This window comes from Ochotona curzoniae, unplaced genomic scaffold, assembly GCF_017591425.1.
Source record: "Ochotona curzoniae isolate NIBS_2020 unplaced genomic scaffold, NIBS_Ocur_1.0 contig_3432, whole genome shotgun sequence".
Lineage (NCBI taxonomy): Eukaryota > Metazoa > Chordata > Mammalia > Lagomorpha > Ochotonidae > Ochotona > Ochotona curzoniae.
The window spans coordinates 12,284,743-12,301,513 of record NW_024465859.1 but is presented as its reverse complement, the minus strand read 5'-3'; the positions used below and the strand labels follow the sequence as shown (position 1 = coordinate 12,301,513).

The following is a 16,771-nucleotide window of genomic DNA, read 5'->3' as shown; positions in this document are numbered from 1 at the left end:
CATATTGCCCCTACAGACTCATTTTGCTATATGACAAAATGTGGAAAAGCATACAGTTGATATGACAATTAAATAGCCTCCAGCATAATTATCTCACACATGGCAAATGTCCAGTCAAGGTTAATCTTATTGTAGGATCTACCCATGAGTCTCTCTTTAATCTGGATTGCTTCACTCTGGGGATATGCATGGGTAGGAGAAAACTCCTGAGAAGCAGGATCATGTAATGTCTGGGAGTCTTGGGCTCCAGAATAGAATAAGCATGATTTCAATCTTGACTTCACCAGTTCTCTGAATGGGACAGGCTTAGACATGGTAGCTAACTACCCCAGACTTCAGTTTCCTCATTCACAAAATGGGAATGATAAGAGTTGTTGAGAGACTGAATGAAATGATATCTTAAAATGCTTGACAAGGAGTGATCTTGCAAGTACTTGATAAATGCTAACTCATGTCTATAATTATAGCCATTGTTTTTGTTTGATTGAACTTCCAAGCAGGAAATTGAGATCCGGGTCTATCTCAAGCAAAGCCTCAAGTCTCCGTCATCTTTACAATATTCTCCATCTGCCCGACAGAGGCACTGCTTCCTCAGCCTCCCCAGCCTTCGTTCTAGGTCCTGCTGTGGGATGCACCAATACTGCTAAGTTATGAGCTACAAAGCTCCACTCCTGCTCACAGAAGCCATGCCATTCTTTCCTTGTGGGAACAGTTCTTGCCCAAGGAACTGAAAGCCACCCTCCTGCTTCCCCTCTTCTCGCCAGACTCACTGTGTCCAAGGCTGCCAAGCATGGTGGGAGGGCATGCATCCAAAGCTCCACACAGCCACGGGCATAACACTCCCACACACCCCAGCCGGTGGGCAGATGCAGAGCAAAGAGCAGAGAGAGCAGCAGGTCTGAAACATAAGCTGGCAACACATTGTAGCTGAAGGACTTCTCCTGTACCTAGGGACAGGAGATGCTCAAAGACGACAAAGAACAGGCTATGGGATTTGGGGAAACAGGATTAGAAAAGCCAGAAGGAGATGCTATGAGCCTTTCGCAGGGAGCTGGAGTCATGCATCCTCAAAACCCAGGAGTCTCTGCTTGGTCCCATGACTCCCAACAACAACTCTCCTGATCTCTCTTCTTATACCAGGAGAACCTCCCAAGAGAGACTCACACAGCCCAGCATGGGCCTGATCAGCTGGAGAGAGGGCCACTCTAAAAATAATAACTCTATGTAGTAACTAAGGCATATTGAACACTTACAGCATGCCAGCTCTGTGCTCATAGTTTTAAATGCATCATCTCAGCCAAGACTGACAACACATCTCTGAAGCATTATGTCATTTAACAGATGGCCTATTTAGCGTTCAGCAGAGTTACACGTCTTGTTCAAGATCACAGCAGTTAGTAAGATTCTAAATTGGAGGAAAATGCAAACTCAGACTGCCTAAACCCTGAGAGCTTAGCCACTTTCTGCTGGGGATGGGGTGCACTGCCAGAGAAGTAAAGCTGCCCTTGACACATCCTCCCCTAAGCATTGCTTTCATTCTCCCTGCACTGTCTACTCCACTACCCTTCTATGAAGCCTATATATACAGTACACAGGCATATATATGCGCATCCACAGAGGTACATACTGTTGTACATATGCACACCTACAGACAGAGTTAATGTCAATGTTCTCGCTAGGACTCAACAAGGTTATTTTCAGATTTTATATCCAGAAAATAAACCAGTCCACAATTATTTAAGCCTTGCCTGAATTAGACCTCAGGCCAAAAACCATGGTTTGCTCCCACTGCAGAGGTAAAGGTACACCAGGAGCTAGCAGGGCCACAGAGCACATCTTCAGCAAGGCCTGAGCCTGCATTGTCAGTCCCCAGGGATGCAGAGACAAGGCCATGGTCTCCCTCCCTCTCAGCAACCTTATTCATCATCTTCCAACCACCTGGCAGCTGGCTGCCATGGGGGCATTTTTGTTTCTCAGGCCAGCGAAGCCATCAGGACTTTTAAATAATTGCTTTTACAGTGACAGAGATACCAATACTATTCCTATTCCTTCGTCAACGCTACCAGCAGGTGCACTCACAGCATTTTCCCTCAGCATGTTGCAACAACTTACTGACTTCCTGTTTCAGTATGACTGTTGTGTCAAAGGACTACTCCCAACAAGAAGGAAAGAAATTCATGTACAAGTGAAACGTAACTAAATATAATCATACAGATAGTATTTCATGCTTTTACAAATGAATTAAGATGTGAGTCAAGCTTGGGGAATGCAACGATCCCCTCTCATAACAGGGAATTGCGTCTCTTCTTAATGTATTTTGAAACAGATATTTTGTGTTCCCAGTGCAACATCAGATGTACTACTCCTGGTATTTCAATCTTTTTCAGCATCAGTTATGCATTGCTGTCCAGGACAACCCTGGATCCCTGACAGGTGCACCTTATCATAAGCATATAATGCCGATCTTTATCAGCCTGGTGCCAGACCCAAACAAAACAGCACCTACTGACAGCAGTAGGCACTGGAGTTGATCAAATGACAAGACTGCCTTGAGTAATTCCTGGGGCCTTTATCAATTCCACTCAGTTATGACAAACTAATAACAGGGCAAGCTCTGCATTTTTAAAAGCCACAAGCCTTTTGAGCCCTCACTAGAGGCTAAGGCATGCTATCAAAACCACATATCCACTTTCATTTGCACATGTGTTCTGTGGGCTCCCATCCCGAAGAACCTTGAATGAGACAGATAAGTGGACAGAAATCTCTTCAGGCAATTCCTCTTACATTCACATCCAAAGGGAACTTTCTAAGAAAGTGAGGGTTGAGAGATATGAATTTACTCTGACCTATGAGAGAAGGCCTGAGAGATTCCAAGCCTGCTCTCTTCCTGCCTTAGGTGTGCTCTCATTCTCCTACACTGACACCAGGAAGGGCCCATTGCTCCTCTCCATCAGCATCTGATGGAGCAAACATGCTGTATTCGGGTAGGATTACTCTGAGCCCAAGGATTCACTATTGTCTCCACCATCCCCAATCCTCAGAATCTGTCTCTCCGCTATGTCTCTTTCACTATTTTTGAGCCAAATGATCATAAGCTGGAGGAAAGAAAACACAGCAGAAACGGACACCTCTTTTTGTAAAGGCACAAATATGGAAACTTGGAGCCTCTGGCTTTACTCCTGGAATGCTAATTTTCCCACCTGGCTGAAGAAACCACACAGGTATTTCTCCAAGCACATGCTAAGAAACCATTTGTATCAGCCTATAAGGAGCCATTAAACATGAAGTTTCTGAGGGTCTCACCCCAGACCTTGGCATCACAAATTGCATTTCTGAAAGCTTCCCTTAGCAGAAGTCCTTGCAAACTCGCAGCATTGAGAATTTCTGGTCTTTAGACTCATCTACTAGCCTCTCCTCGATTTCCTATCACAAGAAAACTAACTCCAGAAAAAAATCCCTGTAAAATCAGAACCAAAAGACTCAGGAGAATTCAAGGTTCAATCCATCTGTGAAGAATCCTATTATTTGCCAGTTTGAGACACCGCAGTTCCTAATGGTCAGAACCCCTCAAACCCACTAAAGTCAACAGTGTGTGGCTATTGACAAGTGTGTGTCTCCACAAGCTGGACAGACAAGGGAGAGCATGACTTTTGTAGAGCATCTATCAACCTCACCTCAGTCCTTCAAAAGACTGTGTCACCTCCATGGATATTGGCCTCCTGTGACCCAAGAAAATCAGTGACTCGGCCTTCAGCAGAAAGTAAATATCACTGAGCTGCTAAAAATATTTATTCATCCCTCCAATTAATAAAGACCTATCAAATGTCTACTAGATGATCAGCACTGAGCTAGGTGCCAGGAACATAATGGTGAACAAAACACGGACGCTGCCCTGCCCTGATGGACTATTAGCAAGGACACCACTTCCAAAACAATAGTAACTCTTTCCAAAGCGGTCTGAACTCATTCCCCAACCTCCCATTGGGAATGGAACGGAGCAATTGCCCAGACAGCCAGAAACCCTACGTTGGCATTTGGGAATAACTAAGCTCAAAAAGAATTTCACCTAGATTACAGCGCCAAGCCTCCTCTCCCCAGCAACCCCATGCCCTTGCCTTCCCAGAAAACCCTTACTGAGACATGCAGTTGGCAGACAGGATAATGCTTCTGAGTTTCACCATGCATCCTCAGCCAAAACCAATCTGCACTTAGGGCAGAATAAAGCAGTTGGTTGTCTGGACGGCTGAACAGCTCTCCTCAAGACAATGGCGTGTTTATGTATTGGAGGGTTAGGAGCAGGTTGTTAACACAAAACCCCCCATGAACAGAGCTGCTGATTCGGGCACTGGCAGGGGCTTCTGTTATCTTCTAAATACCTCCCAGAGGGTATAAGCCCTACCTTTTCATTTGAGTTGGCAGCAGAGTTATTTTTTTGCACCTGTTGCTCTGCTCCGATAACAACGCAGTTAAGCATTGATTTGTTGGAAAATAAACAGAAAAAAGCAAAGAAAGGCATCTGCCCAAACAGCCTGAGCTGGTTTGACTGAGTGTTCATGCCAATTTGTTTTTCCTATAAAACCAAAGAAAAACCTGTGCTTTCGGGCTGGATGCTTCCTCCCACTCCCACAGAACAGAAGGAGGTATAACTAAGCCAAGCAGGATCTGATGGGACCTAGAAGCCAGAAGACACTGTACTTTTCCATTGGCTGCTCCGTGAGGGCATTGAGGGGTATCCAAAGCCTGCTGAGAGATATGGCCAGCTTCCAGCCAGCCAGCTTCAAACCATGAATCTGATCAACAAGGGCAGACAAGGGGCTGCTGGGATACCATCGAAACCCAAACGACACTCTTCCAAATGGTTGACTTCCAAAAGTCAACATGTTTAGAGAAGGGTGTGGTCTGTGGGCTGCCTTCTGAAGCAGAGTCAGCACAGCTAAACCTTATACTAGCCTCTCCCACACACCTCCCGCAGCCACCCCTGGGCAAAGAATGCAGATTGAATCCCTCCAGCCCCCAGACCAGAGCTCTCCCATTGCAGGAACAAGGCTAGCACACCTACCTCCAAGGTGGAGTGCATGGTTTCACTCATGCTCTGCCAAGGGGGTTGAGGTCCCTGGCCCCAGGTGGAAAGAGACTGAGATGTTTGAGGTGTCATTTCTGCTTAATCCAAGCATCACCCTGTTCTCATTTCTCAGGAGTTGGTCAATATCACATGACGAGCAAAGGCCAAAAAGGGCCACAAAGGGCCAAACAAATCACTCAAATGGAGATCATGAACAACACTAATTAAGGGATGGCATCATCAGCCAGCCTTCCACACGCACCCAGGAAGCTTCTTAAAACCTTTCTAGACTTTGGGGAAGAAAACGCAGTCATGGGCAACATGGAAAGCTCCCCTCAGATACCCACATCCCCCAGGCATTGTCTCAGCCACAAGGCCTTGCCTGCCACCAGACCACTGCCTTAGTGGGAGAGTCACAGCCGTGGAGAAAGGCCACAGAAAAGTCACTTCGCCAGGAGCATTGAGAACAGGGTGTTCCGACAGGGGAGGGATATGGCTGGCTGAGCACTCCCAGGCATTCTTGTCATGAGCAGGGCAGGGAGTGGAGTGCCTCCAAACCAAATCAGGCAGCAGAAAAATAAAAGATTTAACAACACCCTTAGTTGACTGAAAATTAAATACGATCAACTGTGCAGGAATGTGGGAAGGGTGGAGGGAGGTGAGGGGTGGGGATCCGAGCCAAGGAGGGGTGGGGATACACAGGGACAATGGATCTGATCATTTCAGGAATCAGATTTCTTCCAAGGAAAGGACCGAGATGCTCAAGCCAGGGAAAAATCAACAGCCACCAATTCAGAATGTCACAGATTCTATAATTGCAGAACAAAACTATGACAGCAATGATAGTTGATAGTCATTGAGTGTTGATGACATGCTTTACATAAATTATATTATTTAATCCTTATAATAACCTCAAACATTGGTACTAATATTATCCCCATTTCACAGATGAGACAGTGCAGAAAGGTTAAGCAACCAGCCCAAAGACACAGGCCTCGGAAGTGGGCTGGTTCTACTCTTAAGTGTGCTATGGAAGGGGTAAGAACAGCAATCTGATTTTCTGCAGCTTAAAAAAAAAAATGATCCTTGTGTTTCTGAAGAGAAGGAAAATATCCCCAGGGATCTTACAGTTGTCATTTGAAAGCTGAGATTCTTTAAATTCAGTTCCCAGAACTTTTTAGCTAATTGTGAGAGCATATTGATCATCCTTGAGCCCCATTAAGGAAATTCTCCTTCAGTACACATCATTCCAGACACCTACAGAAATGTCACCACACAGACCCGTCTGTTAAAGTTTTGGCCAGGGGTCGGGATTGTAATGCAGTGGGTTAAGCCACTGCTTCCTTTTCCAGAATCTTATATCCAGTTCAAGTCCCAGTTGCTCTACTTCCAAGCCAACTCCTCCTAACGCACCCAGGGAAGCAGAAGACGATGGTCCAAGACCACATGTGTCAGGGACCTGGATGGAGTTCTGGGCTCCTAGTTTAAGCGTGGCCCAGACTCAACTGTTGTGGCCATTTGGGGAGTGAGCCAGCAGATAAAAGATCTCTCTTTCTGACTCTCCCTGTCTCTCTGTCACTCTGTTTTTCAGATTTCAGATAAACAAATAAATCTTTAAAACAAAAGTCTAGTCCAGCCTCCTCTTGAATGCTACAGCTTGACTCAGGGACAGAGATTGTCTCTCTGAAGCCATTTCAGACATGATAAAAGAGCAGTAATCACAACAAGAGGAAAACTGCTGAAAAACACAGGGGAATTACAGCTCTTTGGAAGAGCACCTGATGACATACCTGTGTGTGTCATGAATGTCACACCAATGAGGGCGACACTATGTATACAACCTTTGGGAAGCCCAAGTCCATCTCTCAAAGAAATCGAGAAGAATTATCTTTCTCTTCTACCATTGCTATTTATGATCAAGTTTTAAATCTTGCAAAAAGTTCATTGAAACTTAGCTATAAAGGCTGGTGCTGTGGCACAGGAAATAAAGCTGTCGCCTGCAATGCTGGCATACTGCATTGCGCTGGTTTCAGTTCTCACTGTTCCACTTCTGATTTAGCTCCTTGCTAATGTGTAATGTGTAATGCAACAGAGAGTGGCTGAAGTCCTTGGGCCTATGCACCCAAGTGGGAAATACAGAAGAAACTCCTGGCTTCAGATTGGCCCAGTTCTGGTTGTCACAACCATTTGAACCGGCAGATGAAAGGTGTGTGTCTCTCTCTCTCTCTGGCTCTGCCATTCAAATAAATGAATAAATCTTATATATATATATTTGGAAAAAAAAACCACTTGGCTGTAAAATACAGGCCAAACCTTGTAAGGCATACAATTTTAGCACCTTTGCAGCTTATGAACAAATAGCATTCAGACTTTCTCATAAATTAGAAAACGTCCCTTTTTAGAAAAAGTAGAGTTTTCCTTTTATATAGATAATCAATGACAGTAGGCAAGAAAGCCAAGTTCCCTTTTAGTGTCTTCCTGTGAGACCAACATAATCTCAGCACACTAGACCTGCTTCCATCCAGAACAGACTTTGCTCTGTATCTCTAAGCTCATCGGTTCATGCAGCAAGCCTTCTGGAAAGCAAAATAAAGATGAAAACCCCATCCAGAAAGATTTTTCCAAGAAATCCAATACCCTCTTGCCAATTATTCAGCCATCCCTCCAGTAGTTTGGAAGGAGATTTTTGCAGCACAACCAAACCTGTGCTTGCTCCCAAATCAGAAACTGCATCTTTCCTCCTTAGCAGCCTCAGCTTTCCTCCAGAGGTCAGTTTGCTGAGAGGACCAGAGGGCTCTCCACGGCCTCAGATGTAGCCAGATACCAAAACAATCATGCCACATTTAGAGGCAGGACCAGCAACATCATTTGAAGGACTTGGTGTCAAAGGAAAATCCAGAATGCTTATTCAAAATTTAAACATTTCAAGGCAGAGATAGTACATCATTAAGCCAAACTCAGAGTCTACAAGAACAGGGCCCTGTGTGACTGCACAAGTCACACACCATGGTCTTGACTCCCCAAGGAAGCCAGTCAGTCCCAACGTTTGCCTTCACTTGTACCAGTGTTCAGTCACCATGGAAGGTAGGAGAGCCTTTCTGTCACTGGCCCAAGATTGTTATGGCATTGAACCTTGCTGAGAGCAGATACCTAACAGAATCTGGCTCTCAGGACCATCACCATCATTGGTGCTATTATCACCTTCATCACCACCATCATGCCAAGTCCCTCCACAACTCCAAGGCTACCTAGAGACAGAAAAGCCCTAGCTCCCTGCTTTGGCGGAAATCACCACTCAGCTGACTCTGTTCCGAGTCATTTCCTTGGCCCCTTGGGAGAGGATGCTATCAATGGTGGGCTCTTCACCTCTATTTGCAATTTTGTATTCTCAATTCAGTTATCAAAACACTTTTAAGTAAATGTATAGTATCACAACAATACATGTGATTTCTATTTAATCAACACACCAGACAGGAATATTTACTGCAAGTCTAATAACTTCTGTAATGTCAGATACTGCTGTCTTGGAACATCTCAACAACATGTAATATGACATGGAAATGTGATTTCTCTTGATGACAATCACAGCTGCAGCTAACACTAATGTGGAGCTTTGCTTACATTCCCATTGAAAGAAAATGTTTAATTAGAACTTAGACAGAATATTGTAATCGTTTTGACCTTTAAATTCAAACACCCCTTGAATTCTCTCTAGGGATGCCAAGGCCCCAGGCTAGGAGCCGTTCCTGATTTACTAACAGCCAAGACTGCTTATACCACTCAGCGTCTGAACAACACTTCCACATGGTCAGAACATTTGAGCAATTTAACGAGAGGCAGGCCCTTTAACGTCTGAGCAAAATAAGCCAGGAAGGGTTTTTCCCCAGAACCTCTAGACCATCCGTGAGGAAGGCCAAGGTCAGCAATGTCTGGAACTAACTCTCTAACATGTTCAGGATGCATCTCAGTAGATGAAGCTGCAGTGACTTCACTCATGTGAACTTCCTGGAGGGCAATAATTTCTTCTGGATGCCCTACGCACCACGGATCAAGACACCAGGCGGGGAAGGGAAGGCCAGCATGTTAGCCTAGTGGCTAAAGTTGTCCCCTTTCATGCATCAGGATCCCATGTAGCCTGCAATTCATATCCTGATGCTTCTACTTCCCTTCCAGTTCCCTGCTTGTGGCCTGGGAAGGCAGTTGAGGACAGCTCAAAGCCTTGGGATCCTGTACCTGCATGGGAAACCGAAGAAGCTCCCGGCTCCTGGCTTCAAATCAGCTCAGCTCCAGCCATTGTGGCCACTTGGGGAGCGAACCAGCGTCTGAAAGATCTTTCTTTCTGTTTCTCCTTTTCTCTGAAAAATCTGATTTTCCAATAAAAACAAATAAATATTTTAAAAACAAATACACCTGAGTGTTTCCACACCCAGTACTTCCCAATGTACAGACACCCTGGTGCCCATCCAAGATCTTTCCCCAGTACACCCCAATGTTGTAGCTTACAACCTAATCAAAACAAGGCTCAAAGTGAAGTCGCAAAATAATGTGGTTTATTCCATCTCCTTGCTGTGTATCTTCCCTGGTAAAAACCCTAAAGCATCCACCCCCGCGAACAGTCTCCCCCCCCCAAAAAAAAACAGAAGCAACATTGATCATTAAGAGGAAAAACATTCCAAAATTTCATACTCATTCACTCCAACCAACTTACCAGAGTGTCCACTGGGGGGAAAAAAAAGCCCCTAATTGAATCTGTACAGACTTCCACTGCACAGATTGGTAATAACCTACTCAGCAGCATTTTTTGTTTCGGTGCTTTCACATTCTATATCTAATTTAATCCTTAGAACAGCCCTATGCAGATGTTATTAACCCCGTTTTTCAGAGGAGGAAACTCAGATGTTCACAGCATATTATATAACGAGACTAAAGTCACCCAACTGTCCAACAGTGACATCAAGTTTGAACCAAGGATTCTGACTAAATCCAATGTTTGTCCCAGCTGCCTGCAAGCCACACAAATGCAAAGCGTCCTGCCCTATCAGACAAAAAGCAGTCATGCTTTACTCCTCATCAACATCCCTTGAGCACAGCCTTCAGCCCATGGAGTGAACACAGTTGAACAGCACAGTCTGGTTTTCTAAGTGGACATAGTTGAGGCAGAGACTGCGTATAGGGTCACTCGGAGGTCTACTGACAAAAGCAAAGCAAGACATGTTGGTAGTCACTGTGATGACACTAGAAGACATGCCTATTTCCCAAGACCCTTTGTCATATATCAAAAGTGGAGGACCTTCTCCTATTCCGAGGAAAGCTCAGAGTACTTGGAGGAATTTTGCACCAGGCTGATAAAGGGATGGCAGAGTGGCTGACAGCTCAGATCTGTGCCTGGACTGACAGGGGCCCAGTCTCCAAGATATTTGTTGTGTGCTTATGACATTGGACAAGGGGGAGTTGGCACCACACATAAAATGTTTAACTTCACCACACTTACAACATCAAAGAAAAGTGGACATCTTGATAAGGTCACACAAAAGTAAAACTAAGTTGTTATGTTAAAATACTGGAGTTAATGAGGCAGTTGGCTAGTCTAATAATCTAATTTAATTGGCATTCTTTTTTTTTTTTTTGCTTGCATTATGAGAAAGCATGTTTTGGGTCAGGTATTCGGTCTAGTGGTTAGGATAAGTTAAGATGGTGGATAGAATAAGTCAGGATAATTAAGATGTCCGTGTCCACGTAAGAGTTCTGGGTTCAGTATATGACTTTGGCTCCTGACTCCAGGTTCCTACTTAAAGAGATGCTGAGGAGGCAGAGGGGGTAGATTCCAGCCACCCACACGGGAGGTCTGGATTGCATTCCCAGGTCCTGAGTTTGGTCTGACCCAGCCCTAGTCATTACAAGCATTCAGGGGGTGAATCAGTGGATAGGAGCATATTTCTCTCTCTCTCTCTCTCTCTCTCTCTCTCTCAACCCCCTTTTCTCTCTCTCTCTCTCTCCTCCATACAATAAATATTTTAATAAAAACTTTGAATAACACATGCTTTCAGTGTACCTATACTGGTCCTATTTTTAATACTTATTAAGAGGCTTCTAAGAAAAAGAGAGCAGCTTGGGTCAGGGTGGGAGTAGAATGTGAGGAAAGGTAAGGAAAGGGAGAAAGAATGGGAATCCAATGAGCCAAAACCAGGGGCCTAGCCCTGTAAAACAAACCAAAGTCAGAACATGATTAGGTGTTAGTAAAATCAGTTTTCAAAGGAGTATTTTACAGGGTGTCTCTCTTAAATAATACCCTAGGAGACTCAGTAAATAGGGCACCCTGCTTGACCCTAGTGCAAGCTTCATTTGCTCCAGAAATAGAACTCAGGCCCTCTGGGAACAGCAGGGGCTCCAGATGGGGCTGGCTGCCAGTGGCTGGACCAGACACCCCTTATGACTACCCACAGCATCTCCCTCTAGGTGAAATGAATCCACGTCTACACCACCTTCCTGTTTCACCGACAGCAAGTCAGACAAGCACACCAATACCAAACAAACTTTGTAGAAATCACAGATACCCAAATGTTTATTTTGCAGCAGGCTGCCTCCGTGTTTTATAGAAGATGCCTTGACAAGGCGTCTTGCTCCCAAGTATCCACTCCCAAGTATCTACTGCTCCCTGTGGTCCTAAAGCAGTCAGCTTCAATGTCTCCACACACAGGCCAGCATGGACAAGACTCAGATGGGGTATCATCAAGGTGTACAATTGAACACTCCTACAGCATACAGTCTCAGGGGTCAGGTCTCAATTCCTCCACTACCTATATCCCTTAACCCAAAGACCTTCAGAAAGCTACATGACAGCCCTGCTGGGCTTCTTTTCTCTCATCCTTACAGGACGCTCCTCGCCCCAACCAACTCCCGGCTTCCACACATGTCCTAATCCTGCTGACTCCCCCGCATAACAGCTCCTTGCTCCACCCCAACCCCTGCCCCCCTGGTCATTGAAGCATACAATCAAAATGTCCAGATGGATCTCACAGGCGATTGGGTTCAAACTTTTTTGTCCAGGTGAGAAAACCAAAGCCCAGAGAGATAGAGTACATCACGTTGGTACACAGCTTTTTCCGAGACTGGAAAGCCAGGTTTCCTGACCACCGCCCTGAGCAGTGGCCCCTGATTGCTTTTCCTACTCTGAGTTCACATCACTACCCTGGCTGTTTTATATTCCACAGGAAAAGCTCTTTAAGAAACATACTTTCTCTCTGTGAAATCCTTTTTTTAAATCAAATAACTGCCAGGTTCAAAGAAATTCTTACTCCCCTCTGAACACTCCAGCTTTCTGACCTTGTAGCCATTTTGACTTGAAGATATGCTCTATTCTAAGATGAGCTGCCTCATCCCACTACGCTTTTTATTTTCTGCTTGGTCGAATAATCTGGTCCTTTAAGATCTTCTCCAATCTAAATAAACAAGCTAACAGTCCTATATTTTTAATCTGCGCATGATTGCCTGCTCCTTAGAATAAATCAAACTATTTAAAATCTTATTTCTAAAAGTTAGCTATGGGAACATCCAATAAAGTTAATCATCTACCTCCTCCCTTCAGTTACTCGCAGATTTCAAAGCACCTGGACAAGCCGTGGTTGCTCACTTGTCTCTATCTTCAGGTGGTCATCCCCACCACAAACCCAGCTTACCCAAGCAGATAGCGCCGGTGCTGTGGTCAGTTACCCAGTAACAGAGGCAAGTTGAGAATGTGTGGTCTCTAAACACCAAGCCAATGCCTCCCAACCAGAGCCCCACCCACAACAGAAAATGTCACCACCTTGATTCCACCAGAAAGCAACCTTAACAGAGGAAAGGGTATTACAGCAAAACACTATTACTATTACTATAAAATCGTGGCATTGTTTTTGCAAGAGGGCTCTTAAGTTCTATCATATTATTCCTGGTATCCACCTGACCCCAGCCCCCAAAGATCTCTGAAAATTACATCTGTTTGAAAGGACAGCAAGATGGCTATGTGTGGAAGAAGGGGCCAAAACTGAAATGCTTTTAGCTAACTTCTCCTAGCTGCCGTGCCTGTGCTTGCTGCTATCACATAGCTAAGCTTCCTACACTGAACTTTGGGGACAGCAGTCCTCCAGTTTTCAAGCTCAGGGGGATGAGAAAGCAGGGGAGTGATAAGGAAGAAATAGATTCTGGAAAACCAAATTCTACTGCCACAGACATGCACTAAGGTCAAAATGTACCCGGCTCTGACTGAGACCTGATAAGAATGCTCTCTGGTTTCCAATTTTCTAATTGAATGTAATTGAGTCCAACAGTTTGACCTCTCAGTTTCTCTTTTGCCTTAGATACTCAAGGTGTCAAAAAGATATTGAAAGAGGATCTGCATAAAGTTGGGAAGTTATCGGAACATTTTAAATCATCCACAAACACAGAACCATGAGTGAGAATGTAGAGTTTAGCGGGGGTCCAAACAGCCAAGGACCATTGGGAGATTATATTAACACATTAAAAAAAATTTTAACTGCCCCCAAAAGATATTTGAACTTAACAATTGGGGCTTTTAGCACAAAAGAACATAAAGAATCAAATTTGAAACCTTCTGTACAGATAGGACCATGATAAAATACATCACGGTAACCACTACCATGTGTGAAAGGTCTGGGCTAAGGCCGCCATCTTGAATGGTAATATAAAAGAATGTACAACACAGCTGTTCCCTCAAATTGACTTGTAAAATGCCTCTCTAAAATATTTTAGAAACATAGAAAAAAGCTTTCTCCCAATGGTATTTATAACTTTTTCAAACATGACTGCAGACTTCCAAGTGACTTTCAAGCCGTGTTCCGTCATGGATTTTAAATCCTACTAGGCATCGAGGTGGAAACAACATGATCCTATGTGACCCCCATACCATATACACATTTATCGTTCTAGATTCTTAATCACAAAAAAAGGACAAATAGATCCTTCTATTAACTCCAAACAGAGCTATTAAACTCATGGCTAAAATCTCTGCAAAGCCTTCACAGATTGCGTCGCTTATCAGGCAAATTCTTCCTCACAATATATCTTCTTCTCATTGGAAATTGACTTTTCTCTTAACCTCAATGGAATTATCACACAGCTCTTCATAACATCATACTGTCCTTGGACACATTTAGAGCTCTCTCTAAACACATCCTCATCTGCACACACTCAGAGCCAGCGTCTGAATCAGCTTCTCCATCAGAAGTTCTCAGAACTCAATCATTTCGCACTTTCTCCCCCTTAACCACAGTCGGTACAGAAAACCTAAAGACACATCAGTCAAGTTGGGCTCACAGACCCTTACACAGGCTCTTGAGAAAAAAAAAAAAAAAACAGGACTGGGAAAATGCTAATTCAGTCAAGATGATTTGTTCAATTTGGCATTATTTACCAACAAGATGATTAATCCCTTCTTGTACCCATTTGAATTTACACTGAGGCCAACATTTCTTTGTGATGTCCAAACAAAATCAAAAGAGTCCCTGTTCGGGAGGCATTTGCTGCTGCTGAGTCATGTCTGCCTGTCTGGCTCTGATAGCCCATCGGGTAACAAAGGGTTACTTTGTCCCCTTGTGATAGGGTAAACACCCTTAGCTAAAACTGATTCTTTTTTCCTTCTAGGCAGAGTCACCTCTAGGTGCTCAGCTCTCCCCAGCAGCCCTGTCTCCCTTGGCTGTCTGATGGCTTCTTCCAGCATGGATGTACACGTCCTTGCCTATTTACAGCCATGTTCCCGCACTCGAACTGGCCTTTCCCTACACTTCATGAGTCAGAAAAATTACCAGCAGAAGACATCTCTGGAAAGTGAGGCCATGTGTTCTGAGCCCCAACAGCTATTTAGCCAAAAAGTTCTTCACTGAGCTCTAGGAAATTCACCTGTCCCTGCCTGTTTGCTTCAGAAGAATTCAACAACCCAGAGACATCACTTTGCCCCCACAAATAGAGGGAAACCTAGAGGGTTTCTAATTCACATTGTTTGAAGGTTCATACAACACAGGGAACACGCAAATAACACCCAAAGTAACCCAACTGCCCTGCAAACCGAAATCTTACTGAGAGCTAGCAAGGTAAGCCTGGATAAGGCAGGCTTCACTTCCTGCCAGCTACCTCCAGGAGTGTTTTGTTTTCATCTGGCTGATTCAAGGCAGGTTTCTCTTTCCACTCAGGTGTTTGAATTTCAGATTCAAAAGGTTTAAAAATAAGGACTTACCTCATTTACCTAAAGATTCTGGGTGGGAAATCCAATAACTGTGGCTAATGGAGGGCAGGCAGTGGGCTGCAATCACGCCAGCTCCTACGGGGATGGGGAGGCACGGGTGTTATCACGTCTGAGCCCTCATCAGAGTGGAGATAAATGCATATGACAATAATTTTAAATCATTTTGTAGATGTTAAGCAATAAGCCACCAACCGGGAATTCCCTAAGTCACTTCCCCCCTCTTCTGATTGGCTGCCCAGCCCTTTAAAAAAATAAAATAAAGGATTACAAACATCGGCTCATTTGCATTTGGCCAACTCACACGTTAGTGTTCAAACAAAACAGGTCTAACCAGGTTATGCCTGTGTCTCAAGACCAGAGAGACGACCTGTTAATGGATGAGGACCTGATTTGCTGTGACTGTTCTTTACAGCATAGAGCCTGTTGCAAGTTTGAGGGGGAAAAAAAAAGGTAAGAAAAGAAAGAAAGGAAAAGAAAAGAAGAAAAAAGCCCACAAGGTTTTCCCCAGGGATTCCATCAGGAAAAGAGAAAGCCAAAAGCCAGATGAACAGCCGTCCAAATCTAGTGGAGCTGTTACAGCTCTGGATAGCTATCTATTCCTAATCTGATTTTATCCCACACTCTTTGGCAAAAAAGATCTTAGCCCTGCTGTGCAAGTACCAGATTCTAGAACGAGTCCTTACCCAGTTCTCTTTCTGAGCTTAATAACTACCCCTCTGTCAGTGAGTGATCTTTGGCAATTGCAATAGACTTGGAAGAGCCAATCTCCCTGCCCTCCACGTAAGTGCCTTTAGGAGTAGGCTTGAAAGGGAGGGTCCACTCCATAACACTCAAGGCCAACAGTAAACTCCCAACAATCAAGGCAAAGAAAGATGATCCAGTTGTTGGATTATCTAAATTTTCTGCTTCCTTTTGACACTCACATGATTATTTTTGGTGTTTACTGACACGCCCCTAAAAGAGTTAGAGATGAAAAGACCAAGATGCTGAAACTGGAAAGTCAAACACCCATGTAACCCACATCCTCCTGGGCCAAGCACATATAGGGAGTCACCTATATCTGCTTCACTGGGTCACAAACTACCTCTCTACCTATACAGATGAGTGACTGCTGCTGGCAAGAAAAAGTACTTATCCCCTAACCATTAACTTTCTCTCTCAAGGCTGCCTGAACACTGGGCCTCTCCCTTGTGGAAGAGGGAAGGGAAATTGAGTTTTGGCAAACAGACAAAGATTTTGCGATCAAAACCAAGAAGTTCCTTATGTGAAAAAGGAAGATCTGCCTATAAGAAAAAGTTGTCTGTGACCAGAACACAAAGCAAGTGGTTGTTGTATTGAGCTGAGCACTAATATCAGTTCTTTCTTGCTTGCTTCCTTGGTTTATACAACAGGAATGTGTAAATGTTTCTAAATGTGCGAGGCTTGGTTGGCAGCAAGGATGGGCATAGGAGGATATTGAAAAAAGGACTAGA

General features: G+C 44.3%; 1 protein-coding gene across 2 annotated transcripts in view; it reads right to left on the bottom strand.

Annotated features, from left to right (window-relative positions):
- The window catches only part of EHF (ETS homologous factor), a 38,160-nt gene extending 22,733 nt beyond the window's left edge, over positions 1–15,427 (bottom strand). Inside the window, exon 1 of one of the 2 annotated variants that reach the window (XM_040980089.1) lies at positions 15,291–15,427. The gene's annotated coding sequence lies outside the window, so the exon portion shown is untranslated. The remainder of the gene's footprint in view (positions 1–15,290) is intronic. The other variant, XM_040980090.1, reaches the window with a different exon arrangement.
- Between the last annotated feature and the right edge of the window lie 1,344 nt (positions 15,428–16,771).